The sequence below is a fragment of the Ptychodera flava genome, chromosome 13, assembly GCF_041260155.1.
Source record: "Ptychodera flava strain L36383 chromosome 13, AS_Pfla_20210202, whole genome shotgun sequence".
In the NCBI taxonomy this organism is placed as follows: Eukaryota; Metazoa; Hemichordata; class Enteropneusta; family Ptychoderidae; genus Ptychodera; species Ptychodera flava.
In genome coordinates, this window is record NC_091940.1 from 32,419,627 (window position 1) to 32,435,313 (window position 15,687).

A 15,687-nucleotide genomic window follows, 5' to 3' on the forward strand; every position below is an offset into this window, starting at 1 on the left:
TTATTTGAAGTCTTGGTTTGACCAAAGCTTTCTTGAATTAAATGTCGGTAAAACTAAAGAACTTTGTGTCATGGGAGCACAGAAGCAGTTCCGGACTCATTACTTCGACCGATAACTATAGATGGAAAACAAATTGAAAGAGTGTCAATTTTTAAATATCTTGGTACAATTTTAGATTCGAAATGTCTTTACAGACAACATTGAATTTATTTGTTAAAAAGAACAGCTGCGCATATCCTCCTTAGGAAACTGAAGGGGGTTTAATGTCAGCAAGAATATTTTAGTAACTGTGTATCGTTCGCTTGTTGAGAGCATCTTAACGTTTAATATTGTATCCTGGTACGGGAACCTCTCATTAAAGGACAAAATGAGATTAACACAAGTCGTCAATCTGACAGGAAAGATTGTTGGTAAAAACAACGGCAACTTTCAGTAATACATTACCAATCTTTGAAAAGGAAAGCCTTTCAGATCCATCGGGATCAAATATCCACTCAGCACAGAATTCAAAATCCTCCCGTCAGGTCGACGACTTAAGGTACCCTTTGCGCGTAAAAACTTGCACAAAAGGAATTTTTATTCATTCAGCTGTGGCAGTTTTATACGTAATTTATTGATTTTTTCAAGATTATGTATATGTGTGTGTTTTTATTGTAAGCCAGGAGCTTTGTGGTGCCTAGGGAAAATTTTCCATATGTGCATGTTTCATTAATGGACAATAAAGTAATTTAAATGGAATTGAATTGAATATCGATTTATTCATTAACTGAGAAATTTTCGATGGTATCACTATATCACTGTACTTTGCAAATGTAGGACACCTAAAGACGTTGTTCAATTTGAAAAACCAGTGTATGCACCTATAATTACACACTCATTGGTGGCTCGTAGAATTTTTGAGTCCCTACCTTTGCCTCAGTCGCTTCGGCTTTGAAACGAAATTTTGGTGTGAAATTAGGATCAGTTAGAGCCTTGCGATCCATCGTAAACGATTCGATGGGATACTCTGTCTTTCCATCGATGGCCATCTGACTCAGGATCTTCAAAGCAAAGAGCAAAATCTGAAACAGGAAATAAAAAACACTAAAAATTTCCAAATTAAGGAACAACAAACTGAAAGAATTCAAATAGTCCGTTTTCACGATCCAACCGCAACTTGCTTGTACGTGCCGTCTCATCAAATGAAACTGCTCTGCCAGACATTCGACAGCAAAAGTTTTTGACATTTTCAAAAGACTTAATTTATCTTCTAGTACTTCAGTTCCAAAGAAGTGTGAAAACACACAGTCGATTGATCATAAAGCAGTACCAAATGATCAAGACGTTTAACCATTACTTCAACATTACTATGAAAATGAACACAATACTATCCTTCGTAGGCTGTAGAGGAGGATAGTTTCGTCATCGTTTATTCTACCTTCGTTCCATAAACGCCTCGGTATTTAAGGCCACAATAGCTGCGGATGTAATGCATTATTTTATGATTTTATTTTCAAACCAAAGTTGGTTCGCATAAATGTGCTAAATGAATGATGTGTATAGAAGTATCACTGCTTGATAATTTGGACCATGTCTGCACGTTTTAATATGTTAAGTAATTAATACTCTGGTGCCGAAGCACAAAACCCAAAAATTTCGGCCCCACAGTGGTTCTTGGTGGTTTCTGTATCTTCAAAGCCTACTGAATCAGGATCTGCGTGATACCACCCTGGCACCGTACCCTTTGGCATTTTCAAGATGGCCGCAGATTTTCATGGTTGATTTTATAGCAAATATAACAAAAGATACCAATTCTTTGACCCGTAAAACATGCTCAAAGACACCAAAATCAATGGCATAGTGTATTGGGATATGACTTGTTATATACTGACACAGGCATTTGGGCGGCCATCTTAGATTTTTATGCAAATTGAGGGTTGTACATGTCAGTCAAGGAAAGATATCAATTCCATGACCCAATGTACCTGGCAAAGAATACCAAAATGACTACAACAGCTTCTCATTGAGCTGAGATATGATATTTTACCTGTTTTTAGGTCATTTTGGCAGCCATCTTGGATTTTTATGCAAATTAAGGGTTGTACATGTCAGGCAATGAAAGATATGAGTTCCTTAACCCCATTTACCTGGCAAAGGAGACCACAATGACTACAACAGCTCCTCATGGACATGAGATATGGTATTTTGCCTGTTTTTGAGGTCATTTTAGCAGCCATCTTGAATTTTTATGCAAATTAAGAGTTGCACATGTTCGGCAATGAAAGAAATGAATTCCTTGGCCCTGTTTACCTGGCAAATGACACCAAAATCACTTTGACAACATTTAATAAAGCTGAGATCTTACCATTTACATGTTTTGGCGGCCATCTTGGCGGCCATCTTGAATATATTAAAATGCCCAAGGGTGCCAGGGTGGCATCATGCAGATCTTGATTAAGTTGGCTTTGAAGATACAGAAACCACCGAGAACCATTGTGGGGGCCGAAATTTTTGGGTTCGACCAAAAATCAGTTTTCGGCACCAGACTGTAAGGGGTGCCGCACAAGTAAAATGGCGTCCCACTGAAAAGTACAAAAAATGCAGTCTTTCGTGCACATACACCGTCCTGACCATCCAAGAAACAGACATGATGCCATTTAGTTGAATACACAATTTGTTGTTGTAATCTTTATTTTCTCTGTCACGTGATTGTTTTTTTTTGAAAATGGGGGAATCTAAAATGATACTAAAACTGTTGCAATGACGTGCCAATTTAGACACTTATGACAACAGCGTTATACACTTTTTCAGCCTTTTTTTAATGGGTCTTATTCAAAGAAAAAACTGTTGGAAAACCGAGGATATTTTGATTGGTTTATTAAACATTCACTGCTATTGTGGCTTTAACGCAAAATGCACGTAACTGTACAGCAAACTTCGTGATGCTATTGTACATTTGACAAAAGTCGGATGCAATTAGTGTGGTGAGGGTGTTTGGCAATTCCTCCCTTCAAATATATACCGGTGTGACTTCTTTTTGTCTCGTGCTCACTGTTTAACCGTGTTTCTTGCTTTCGATATTGGACAGTTTACATGGCAAGTCTCTAATTAATTATGTATATCCGTTTACCAGCACTGTTTTACACAAAATAGTCCTGCATATCTGGTTATCAGCGCAGTTTAAAGTGGCACTCCCACTTTGTAACTTTTTTAAAACACATTTTTTAATGCTAACGGTCGATATTTGAGGTGACGACTGCGCGCGGATCTCGAGATATCGATAAAAACATGTCCTCAAAAAAGTAAAAGTTTGAATTCCGGTGGCCCACCTAAATTCAGCTTCCGCACATCGAACGTTCGGCACTGGGGCCATTGTCAGCAAAGCTATGGAGTACGAGTCTACGCTAACGCTGCTGTACGCAACAGTATCACTGGCGTCGGTGATCGGTCATGCCCTGTGGGGAAAGCCGAGTCTTACTGACTCGGAGAAAGAGGAAAACAAAGTTTGCTGTTTCACCAGAATTCACATCGGTGACTAGTACAGATACGTGCGGTTGATAAATAGCGGCCGCCGCGTGGTATGCGAACCACGCGTAACCGTTTGGTATTGGTTCAAAATATAATAGAACTGATGAGAATAATGAAAATGACAAAAACTAAGGAAAAGTTAAAAAAACTTACCTGAAGTGAAGGCATAATGCTGTATGTAAAGTCTTCGCAGTGAGAGGTATAATTGCATCCTTCTAACTTATTATGACTCCCCAGAATATCGTCAATCAGCACAACAACAAACCTTCGGTGGATTTCGGGTCATAATCAGAAACAATCGTACAACTTCGGGATGTGAAGAATAGGCTCGGGAAATGACATGTTTTTATCGATATCTCGCGATCCGCGAGCAGTCGCCACATCAAATATCAACCGTTGGCCTTAAAAAAATGTGTCGCCACGTCAAATATCGACCGTTGGCCTTAAAAAAATGTGTTTTAAAAATGTTACCAAGTGGGATTGCCTCTTTAGACAAAGAAACTATCCGCTGTTGGTAAATCCATACAAAATAAGTGAGCGTCCGCAGCTCGTTAATTTATACAGTGGAAAAATTAAAATATCTATGGTTAGCATCGTATATGCGCACGCATGATGACTGCGGCTCTTGAAAAGTTTTGCACAAGCATCGGGTCAATGTCTTCTTGATTTACATTTACGTAGAAAACAAAAGTAACTCACTTGAATGCATAGCCAGCGCCGTTACAGAATATAACTTGTGGGAAACCTTTCTTTTCCAGCGTGTCGACGACAAGGTTACGGTCGGGAGGCATTGTGTAAAGACAAGTCTTGGTATACAGCAGTGGTCCCACAGCCTAGAGGAAGGAAACACATCAGCGACAAAAGAAACTACTAGTTTGTCATGTGGTGTGGTGACGTTTATTCGGGAAGCAACGAGCATTATCATCGATTTCTTATAAAATAACAGACTGAGATACTACAAGGGAAAACCTACTACCCGTACATAAATAATTTTCTACCAAAATTTCCATTACATCGCTTCTGATATATATATATATATATATATATATATATATATATATATATATATATATATATATATATATATATATATATATATATATATATATATATCACATGAACTGGCCCGTATCTCCACCTGTGTGACGTACACCAACACAGATAAGAAATCCATATTACCCCTGTTGTACGTCATCAACCGGAACTTTTTTCCTGCAATGGTACCGTTCGTACGTGCACGTCGCGATACAGACCGATTTGTCGTGATCGATGCCGTGCTCTCATGTCATTTTGACAAAAAGATGACCCGATAAATCAAGATATTTAAGCATAGAAGGCACGTCCAACGAAATTTCGAGTCGCTAAAGCTTTAGCTATTCCCAAGAATCGAATAATTATAGACCGTCAATCGTTTTAATGGCTCAGTAACGTCACGGCTAAAGTCGTAAGGCTCAATGTGGACGTCGTCGTACCTGGCGGATACCGTTGACGGAAGTGCCCACTACAAGCGCATAAGCTGACACACAGAGCGCATAAGCTTACACTCTGTGTGTCATTGATCTGAATCTTTCGGGCTCGCCAAGGTCGTAAACTTGTGATATTTTAAAAGCCACGGCATCTCTAAGAATGATAACTACTGTTTCGATTGTGTCATTGCATTAACTTCATAAATATAATTGTAAATATTCTAAATAACTCAAAATACTATGGTTATCTGTCGCTAGCGCGGTGAAAGCTATGTCCGCCGATGGCAGACTTGCCTTGGCATCGGTCCAGCGCGAGACAATGATTGACACGCGCACGTGACCGAATCCGTATGTCTGATTGGTGGAGATACCATTCGGTGTATCAAAATTTAGGCTTAATCGGTTTTATGAATGAAAGTATACCTGTAAACATTTGCACGTCTCCTGGGTGACGGGCCGCTTTACTCATTAAATGAAAGTAATCCGCGTAAATAAATCACAAAATCGCGATAAAAATCATGCAATTTGCTACAATAATATTGATCCATCCACATCAAAGACAAATAAGTAGACTGTTTATGTGATAAATATATAATCCCATGGTATTTTTCTCTGTTTGATGTCATCGTATACGCGTGTTTTTCGCGGAGCCGCACAACTTCGAGCCGAAGGCTCCGCGAAAAACACTCGTATACGATGACGTCAAACAGAGAAAAAAGGATTATAATATATATATATATATATATATATATATATATATATATATATATATATATATATATATATCACCGTCCTGCAGAAGAAGGTTGCGTTCTGCGATGCGCATTCGTATCAATTTTGCACTTGACATTAAAGCGGCGATTTCCGTTTTCTTATGTGGTGTGAGAACAGTCACAGCAAAATTCGAAAAAATCTGAATTCTTACATGTGTGATTTTTTACCTTGGGAAAGTATTTCTCCAAAAATTCGAGGCACTTGTTCTCTACAACTGGTCAGCTGTAAAATTCCTGGTTTCCGGTGTTACCGCTGGCCCTGCAGCGTCGATTCCTACTTTGGTTTCCGTATTGCCATGGATTGGGCAACCGTAGAAGTCATACTTCGTATCGTGAAAGACCCAATATGGAAAGCTGTTAAAGCGAATGAAAAGCAATTGTTGAACAGCAAAATTGTACGCAGTTCGTGTAGTTGGCACATGACGTCAGAGAGTGGGATTGTTGAAACGTTCTTGATGTCAATTTTTGACAATTAAATCTTAGGTAAAGTGTTAAACTTAAAATCAAGCATTCATCTATCAAATATGATAACTATCGATGTAGTGGTATGTGAGAAAGAATATGCTTTTCATCGAATAATAGGAAGAATTGACCAAATTTGTATGTGCAAATTTCGTCGTTCAACTATGCCGGATTTCTGACGAACGGTTTCAGATGAAATTTAAAGCCGACGTATACGTTATATCCACAGAGTTACTCATATTGTTTGGTCGTCTATCAAACTCACTTCTCCTTGGTGAAGTCCTTCATATTGGGAGTAGCTACATACGTGGCCTGTTCCTGCGTCACTGTCAACGGAATATGCACACCAACAGATCCTAACACGTGATTGATCCAAGCACCAGCGCGACAACGAAATATGCCCTGGTTTGTGTAAACCTGAAGAGAAGCAGAGAGAGAGAGAGAGAGAGAGAGAGAGAGAGAGAGAGAGAGAGAGAGAGAGAATATGAAGGTATTGCATAAATGTTTTGTTAACCCTTTTTTCGTAGGACAGTGCTCACATTCTTTGCATGCTCGGTCGATGCCAAGTTAATTAAATCGCAATAGTGCTGTTTGTCAGATTGTGACTTGGTGACATCAGAAAATCAGACAAATAACCGGAATACAAACCAGTACATGAACACCATCTGTATCCTTGTCCAGTTTCAATACGTTGCAATTCTCGACTATGGTGGCGCCATGCTTTCTGGCATGTGAGTGGCGTTCGCCATGGCAGCATCCACCAAGCCGGAGTCCTTCTGGTAGAGACCAATGATGTCAGATCCTATGTTAAACTGAGGGAAACGCTCACTTATCTGATCTCCAGTCAAACGCTCGTACCTGTTAAAGTATAGATATATACATACAGTACGATAGGAATCTACTCGTGGAAAATTTCTCCAAACTACCTGTCATGATTCTGTTTTATAGGACGGAACTTGAGTTATATAAAAAAATGCGCGTAAGAGTACATACATTTCTGAGTTTCTTTTATTGGATTAAGTTTACGACGGATTATTTTGAGAGCCGAAAAGAAAATATCGACTGTTTCTTTTTCACTGTCATAAACGAAAATATAGATAGCCACTTTATGTTGGGAAAACAGCAATACAAGGACAACATGCAAAGGTCGTGTCAGTATCACAATTACGCGAAATTTGCTTTGATTTAGCTCTTCTTGCACGCTTTCAGCATTAGTTCCGAGCACTTACGAAGATATCCAATGATCACCTAAAAAATTAAATGTTTGGGCTTAAAGATAGGGGGTGCACCTCCATGTTTCAGCACAAGTTACTCACGGGATGTTCTGTTGTCCATAGCAGCTGCATAGTCTCCTATTATTTTGACCCACTCGGGAACCGAAGCATGACCAAGGTGGATACCGCCACATTTGTACACCAACTGTATCCCAGACTCCTTTTCGACTTCTCTGAATGTAGTGAAGGTATCTCTAACCAGTTTGGTGTAGCATTCTTCGTGATACAACAAACGTCTGCAAAGGAACATTATATTTGTGTGGTTAGAGCTCGTTTCCGACAACATTCTATCACAGAGAAACATACACAGAGTCGCAACGGGTATTGTTTAGGCGTGAAGCGGTTACGTAACCCATCCATGTTCGCCTCGCCTCAGGTTGCTCTCGCCTCTCTTTTCCGAAGAGTGCCGACCATGCATCCTTCGTAATTTTCGGATTTTCGCCAATTGTTAAGCGAAAGTATGTTCGGCAAAGTTTGTGTTGTTGTTGTCGTGTGGTGCTGAGCGGAATTGACGTGCTGGCGAAAAGGGGAGTGTTTTGAGCTTCAGGAAAGTGAGTTTTACCGTTTTAAAAATTCCTCTCATATTTTTATGAATATATAATGAGTGTGTTTGAACCAAATTTGAAAGTCTTTTATCGATACTGTCTGGTTTTACTTAATGGTTTACGGTCAGCCATACCGTCTTTTACAAAGTGCGTCAAGGAAGGACATGTTTATGAAACTGCTGGCGTGTTATGTTTTGATTGGCGTGAAGCAGTGTTTCTGGCCTGAGAGCTCACAAAGTAACTATGGTTGCTACGCGACTGGCAGTACGATGCCATCTCGTCCTATTTTTCGCATAATCTCGTGTAATTATCAATCACAAACAAAGCCTCCAAAAAGTTAACACCTTGAAGCTCATTTTAATATGGAAAGCCAATAGTCTACCGAGACGACCATGGAACAAAAGGCATGCAGCGTTTCAGTCTGTCAATACTATTTGTCTGTGATTCTATGAATCAGATCATAGTGTCCAAGTAGCTCGGAGGGGATTATTGTCTTGAAATACGATGAAACTGTTACCGATTATGTCGAAGATAAAATTTTACCAATTTATCTTTCATCGCACTAACATTTACGATATATATGACAAATCATACTATTGGTTTATCGATGTAAATTAATCAATTTGTATTTAATACAGTGTCGTGTGCGGCAATTAAAACACGTTCGATTGGCGGTTAATTTTGTCTTAATAATGTATAGATTTATATTTCAAGTGTTACATGAGTGTCCGAATTTTTTGAAAAGGTCTTTTCATTGATTCACCAAAGATAAGTTCCTCTTTATAGTCACGGTATCGTGTAACTTACTGGCTTTATAAAACTGAATGCCCTGACTTAGGCACTTGGAGATCAGATCATTTGGATTCAGCATTGACATGGATGTGAATGTGATGAAAAATGAAAACTTAACAAACTTATTGATATTAATGGAATATAGGCCAGAAATGCATTAATACAGAATATGATGTAAATCGCCTCTGCAATTATTGGTGTTAAACTTAACACAGAACGATCTCTGTTTATAATAAACACTTGTAGGATAATACTGCATGTATCTAGTCGTTGCTTCCGAAACTCTTTCTTATTTCAAATTGACCAGACTTTGTTTAGAATGTGCTGCCCAAACAACACTTGGCCAATAATCAAGGTGACTTCGAAACAGTTTTGTGTCTGAGTCAGTCCTCATCACGACCGTAAACACGGTAAAAGCGACCCCGAGTCCAACAAAAGTAAAGCGTATAGCAAGGCATTTATTTAATACAGTATACAACCATGCGAAGAGTTCACATACCAGTGTTAAAAAAGGGTGACTTACAAGATTCGAGAGTGGTCTTGTGAGCCGCCATTATCGTGTCCAAGTTTGAACTGCTCAAGGCCAAGTACATCTACAAATATGAAGCATTGCATATTTTGAAGGTTATCGTGTCCTGACAAATACCTGAAGGGAATATCCTCGTCACTCTGATTCCGTCTTATTATCTAGCATAGCAATAATTACACTTTTGCTTTAGCGCTTTTAAGGACATGCGATTGTGGTTTGAAGCACAGGGAACCTAGAAATCTGATCGCTGTTGTTGTTGTTGTTGTAGTTATTGTTGTTGTTGTTTATGATTATATTAGTCGTGTTGTTGTTGACCGATAAAATTCAACTAACATAATTAATGTATTGTTGTTGTTTCAAAAGTAATGTGGATGTCATAAGAAACACTACAAGGACACTATCATTATTTGACCCAGTGCAACTCTCTCCCAACGTACACTCTCAGCCCTCATGACATTTCCATTACTTTTGAAACAACAACAACAGTGGCGCCAAACACTTGTGCCGGTGGCCATTCCACGAGCGGACTGACATTTCGTTTCACTGTATTGCGACTACTATTACAACCTTTTCCTGTGACTTTATAGTTGGCAGATACACGTGAAATAATAAAACGCACCTTTTAGTCTCTAAGGTTTTATAGACATTGTGTTAATCGATAGGCAGACTGCAGAACTACATGAGCTCTTGTGTTTTCGAACGGAAGCTAAAAACGAAAATCGGTATCTGAAAGAGCATCTGCTGCTAAAGTAGACAGATTCTTGGCTCGTTACGATTGATTTTGTTATTCGAATATCACTACTGGTCACAGTAGCACCTCACCTTGGTTACGGTGTAAGCTACGGGGAAAATTCCTGAGCTATGTTCACAGGGGTTCGGCGCATTCTTAGTGTGTATAGCTGCTCAGGTCGACGCAGCAACAGGGGACCCAGTAATCTGGTTGTTGTCGTTGTTGTTTGTGTTATTGTTATGTTGTTTTTGACCAATAAAATTCAACGAACATAATTGTGTTGTTGTTGTTTTAAACATAATGTCGATGTCATAAGAAACACTACAAAGGACATGCACTATCGTTATTTGACCCAATGTAACTCTCTCCCAACGTACACTATCTTCCTGAGAGTTGCATGACATCATCGATACGTTTGAAATAACAACAACAACAACATAGTTATGTTCATTGAATTTTATTGGTCAACAACAGCAGGAATAATAACACGACTAATGTAAACATAAACAACAATACAAACAGCAACAACAACAACCACCAGATTACTGGTTCCCCTGTAAATGCACCAACTTTGAAGCAGCCAGCTCACGGCCCCAGGGCTACAGTTATTGCGGTCAACTCTTATGTACAGTTCTGTGATGCGATTTCACATCTACACACTATTACAAGGCACTGTGCCGTTGTATGCTAGCACTATATTTGTACGTAGGGATGTATCTTAAAACAGATATGAACTGAAAATGCTCACGTGTTTCATTATATATTGCATTTATGTGCAAGTTTGAACCTTTGCTACATGCTTTGCTACATTTAAAGTGTTATGATCAACACAATGAATTTCACCACAGATCAATTCTAAAGGTCATTAAGTATTCAAATATGTAATTAGCTGAAATAAAAATAATTAATTTCTTTGAGTACTGTCATTGTATCACAATATAGCATGTGTAATTACCTTTGGTCAAGTCCTTCAAGCTCTATATGCCAAACCGTGAAAGCTTGTTAGCTATTTATGCAAATTATGAATTAGCTGACATGAAAATGCAAAATGACTTTCAATACTGTTATAACCTGGTATAATGATCAATGTACACAGCATGTTTCGCCAAATTTATCAAGTAAATGCCAGTATATATCCCTAATTTGGAAGGTTCATTAAATATGCATATTGGGAATTGGCTGAAAAAAATGTCAAATGACTTTCAATAATCTTGTATCATAGTATCTTTAATGTACATAGCAAGTTTTGCCAACTTTGGTCAAGTCAAAACAGATAAATATCGCTAATAAATGCGGGATATCGGACCGCAGGCGGGCGAAGATTGCATTATAAGCGCGCCAACCCAAACTCACTGCATGGACATCACATTTACGAAATCGAAGTCCAAAGTCAACTACGTCATTGTTAGAATAAGAGAGGTTTTCCATCACACGGGAGCATACCACCACAAATTTTGCACAGATGGCGTTGCACTGGCATTGAAAAAGGGTGCATGGGAGTATGGGAACGCGGGCAGTTTCCCTCGCTATGGGTAGGAAATGCATTGAGCAAGACACACTTCCGGGTTCGCAAAAAAACGAGGATCCCATTTACGGGGCGCTCAAATATAACTATTTGCTGTGATACATAGCAGAGGCGTATATGTTTGTGATGCTGAGAATAACATCAGTAAATAAATGACGGGTTTTAAAAGTTGACGTTTTTGCGATGAAACAGACTTCTGAAGGTAGCTCGCTTGGGGAACACGTCATCCCGGCCGCTGTCCGCTTTGACCCCAGTAATTCACACTGGTTTTGGTCGGCCCCAGGTACCCAAGTCACTTCGACCCCGTCACACTTTTGCCTACATGTCCACGGAGACGATTCAACATGTTCCACAACAAAGCCAAGACAAAAATTGAAAATATCAATAAAATGGCTTCACAAAGGCTGAAATACACGATACTCGATGAAGTATGAAGTTTATGAAATGAAATCAAAATTGACAACACAAGTGTTTGTCTCGGGTAATACCACTTGAAGTAGAACAATTCTACAGACTGTTTTTTCCATACAGTGCAGTATTTGTCAGTGACAAATTAATCTTTGCAATACATTTTTTTGCGATGAGCTGGAAATTTGATTAATATCGAGTTAATGTACATAAATATTCCGTTATTTACTGGGACACGTTTATTTTCTCGATCCGCTATCTGCGGACTACGTGCTGAAGTACATTGACTGTTCATGTCAACGATCGTTTCTCCCTCTGCAGAGTTTCTGTATCCCGTTCAACAACGCTGTACCTCGATCACACGATAGTGACGCTATGTAGCTGTGCAGTATTGAAACTTATCATAAAATGGCCACCTCGTCTAACAGTAACACGTATTGTCGGGATTATCGTACGGAAAAAAGACTGCCAAAGTAAGACTTATGAATCTTCATCAGAATTGAACACATCATGATTGTACACGAGTATCAACCGTGAATGCACGTTGAGCTCGGCAGTTACACAAGCATGGTACGCTACATGCATAGCCCTACGAGTATGGCGACTGTGTCCGGCTTTGGCTACGCCGCCTACCGGAGGTGGGAGGCGGCGTAGCCAAAGCCGGACACTCTCGTCATACTCGTAGGGCTAGCTACATGCACTGCCGCGATGCCGATCGTATGCATTCCAAGGCCTATCCCGGAATTTGTTTCACAAACAACCTCAAAGGAGAGCAAACATACTTCTATGGACAATGACGAACACGTTTCTTGGCGAAGCAAAATCAAAACAGTGCAGAAGTACATGAAGTAGGTCATGGCCTTGGACTCTGTGCACGAACCTGATTGGACACTTCAATACCTTTGACCCAAAGTTATTATTCATCAGCACTTCCATGCCATGAGGCAAGGTAGAGAACGTATGTACTCATTTCTGGCGATCGAGCAGCGAGGGAAACAATCAATTACCAAGGATAAAGCTAATTTGCTAAACGATATTTTATCTTGAATAGTGAGTTGAATGAGTAATAAAATATCATATTTTTAATGTTCAATACGAGGTTGAAACACGGAGGGACCGTGGTTGAAACCAGAGCTATCCAGCTGTTAGCCCTGCGTACGATGCTGTGTGTTCCGCTACAGCTAATAGCCCCGCTCACCACAGCCCTGCAAAGACCCGTACGTAGAGTTGGTGACTTCAAATCCATTTTTGGACTTGACGTAAAAAGCCAAATTACTGCCGAAATTCAGCGTTCTTGGGCCCAAGTCGTATCCCTGCCTACCTCAGCTACTCGATCGCTTCCAAAAATGCCAGTCTTTTATTCTTTTTTCGTAAATAACCGTCGATGTCGGCAACTCTCTCGCTAGCCCTGCGTACGTACGCACTGTACGCTGTGCATTTCCTGTGTGCGTTCCTAACACACAGCGTACAGTGCGTACGTACGCAGGGCTAGCGAGAGAGTTGCCGACATCGACGGTTATTTACGAAAAAAGAATAAAAGACTGGCATTTTGGAAGCGATCGAGTAGCTGAGGTAGGCAGGGATACGACTTGGGCCCAGAACGCTGAATTTCGGCAGTAATTTGGCTTTTTACGTCAAGTCCAAAAATGGATTTGAAGTCACCAACTCTACGTACGGGTCTTTGCAGGGCTGTGGTGAGCGGGGCTATTAGCTGTAGCGGAACACACAGCATCGTACGCAGGGCTATCCAGCTGTAGCCAACCTGGACAAGCACATTTCACAGCGCCCTCAAACAGTCGATTGTTTTCACTTGTCATACGCGGCGTAACAGAAAAATTAAACTTTCATAACTTCATTAATATCCAAGCCACGCCCACCAAAACCTTTTCAGTTCTAGCCATTTGAATTCTGAAGATGTCTACCAAATTTGACTGAAATACGTTCAGCCGTTTTTGAGAAAATGGACCAACAGACAGACAGACAGACACACAGACAGACAGACATCGCTGCGACATATGCTCACGTGTTCACACGTGAGCAAACAAATGTTAAGCCTCAATGCTTGCTGTGCACTGACATCGTGAACTAATAGGGTTGATATTCTTTTGACAGGGGATTGTAAAAGTGCGAAAAAACCCAACTGATTGATAGTGTGCATGACTATTGTGACCCCAACAGTACCAGTCACCGGCTAGAAACCCTTTGGAAAGTAGCCAGAGACGTCTGCCCGTCTCCTCCCTGGCCCCCATTCCTACGATTCCTTTCCATGGAAGTCGGTCACTCACAGTCCATACTCACTTGTACCGGCACGTTTTGACAACCAATACACGGTACCGCTGCCGATTCCACCGCAGCCGACAACGATGTACTCGAAGTACTGAGGTTTGCTGGGGCTCGCCGTCATGCTCACTCAACTTTCTAACATCAGACTGGGCATCAGACCAAATACATTTTATCATCCCTTTGGTAAAGGTCACATCCTCGAGGTCAATAACAGGTGTTAGGTGAACTGGGTCACAGGTGCCTGGAGTTGCAAGTGTAGTTTATTAATGCCTCGATGTGACTGCAAATCAGTGCATTGATTTGAATGGGGACATCCGGGGAGTTAGCGGGCCGGTGAAGATGTACTGACCGGTTTCCATGATTACCTGGCCAAGTGACGCCCTTCGACGTTTTCGACGTCATAGTAGACGCTTAACGCTAGATGTAAAATAGCAAATATTTATTTATTTAGCCGTGTATACATACGTAACATTGGCATAAAATGAAATACAAAACAAAAGAATTACAAGATTGAAAAACTTTGCAAGAAAGATGAAAAAAATCATCTCAAAATTACATGTTATATATAAGCTTTCATCAGCTCATTAAAGAACTTTGCAGTAATATGCACAAAGGAATCATCAGAACAAGACATTATGTATATCCATGCGCGCACTGCTATTGTGACTTTCGTTAAAATATGTTTGATGCTGTTCGATGATGGTAAAATTTGAAAAATGCCCTGCATGTAAATACATGTCATATAGCGTTAACTGTGGCATGCAATGAAAATATTATTGCCTGAATACATGGGCTGTGTGCCCTCGCAGCAGGGGCCAAATTGCTCTCCTGGAGTCGGGCAAATTGTCACCTGCTCTCGGGCACATAAACCCATGTATTCAGGCAATAATATATAGAGAGAAGGGGGAATGTACGATTTGTGTTTATTTTCGACTCGGGCAGTTTTATTTGCAGGCCGGATAAGTCCGTTTCATACCTTTGTGGATATTCTACGTATCAGTATGTCCAACGTAGCATAACTCTACACTATAGACTATCCCAGTCCACATACGCCTGTGGGGACTCTACACGCACGGCATGTTGATTTTCAAACTGTCCTTTATGTAAAGGCACATGCGCACGTCATCGAATTAACTTGACAAGTTTGCGTTTGGCATGATAAATGTGTCGTCATACAAGTAAACAAAGTATTATATATTCCCGCTATAAATTGGGTCAAAGTTTATCGCAAAGCATTAGAAAGAAGGGGGAAGTGTCTAGACAAGGATACTTTCGCACTTAAGAAAAAATAAAATATATCAATATTTTTAAAGCAAAATGATTAATTTGCGCAATCCGTGACAAAATGCGTCCATCCCTTCTGATGTTGTGATACTTGATACATCTTATTCTA

At 40.0% G+C, this 15,687-nt stretch overlaps 1 pseudogene; it reads right to left on the minus strand.

The window, feature by feature from the left end:
- Positions 1-4,202: 4,202 nt before the first annotated feature.
- LOC139148572 (monomeric sarcosine oxidase-like) lies at positions 4,203-14,429 on the minus strand (annotated as a pseudogene).
- Between the last annotated feature and the right edge of the window lie 1,258 nt (positions 14,430-15,687).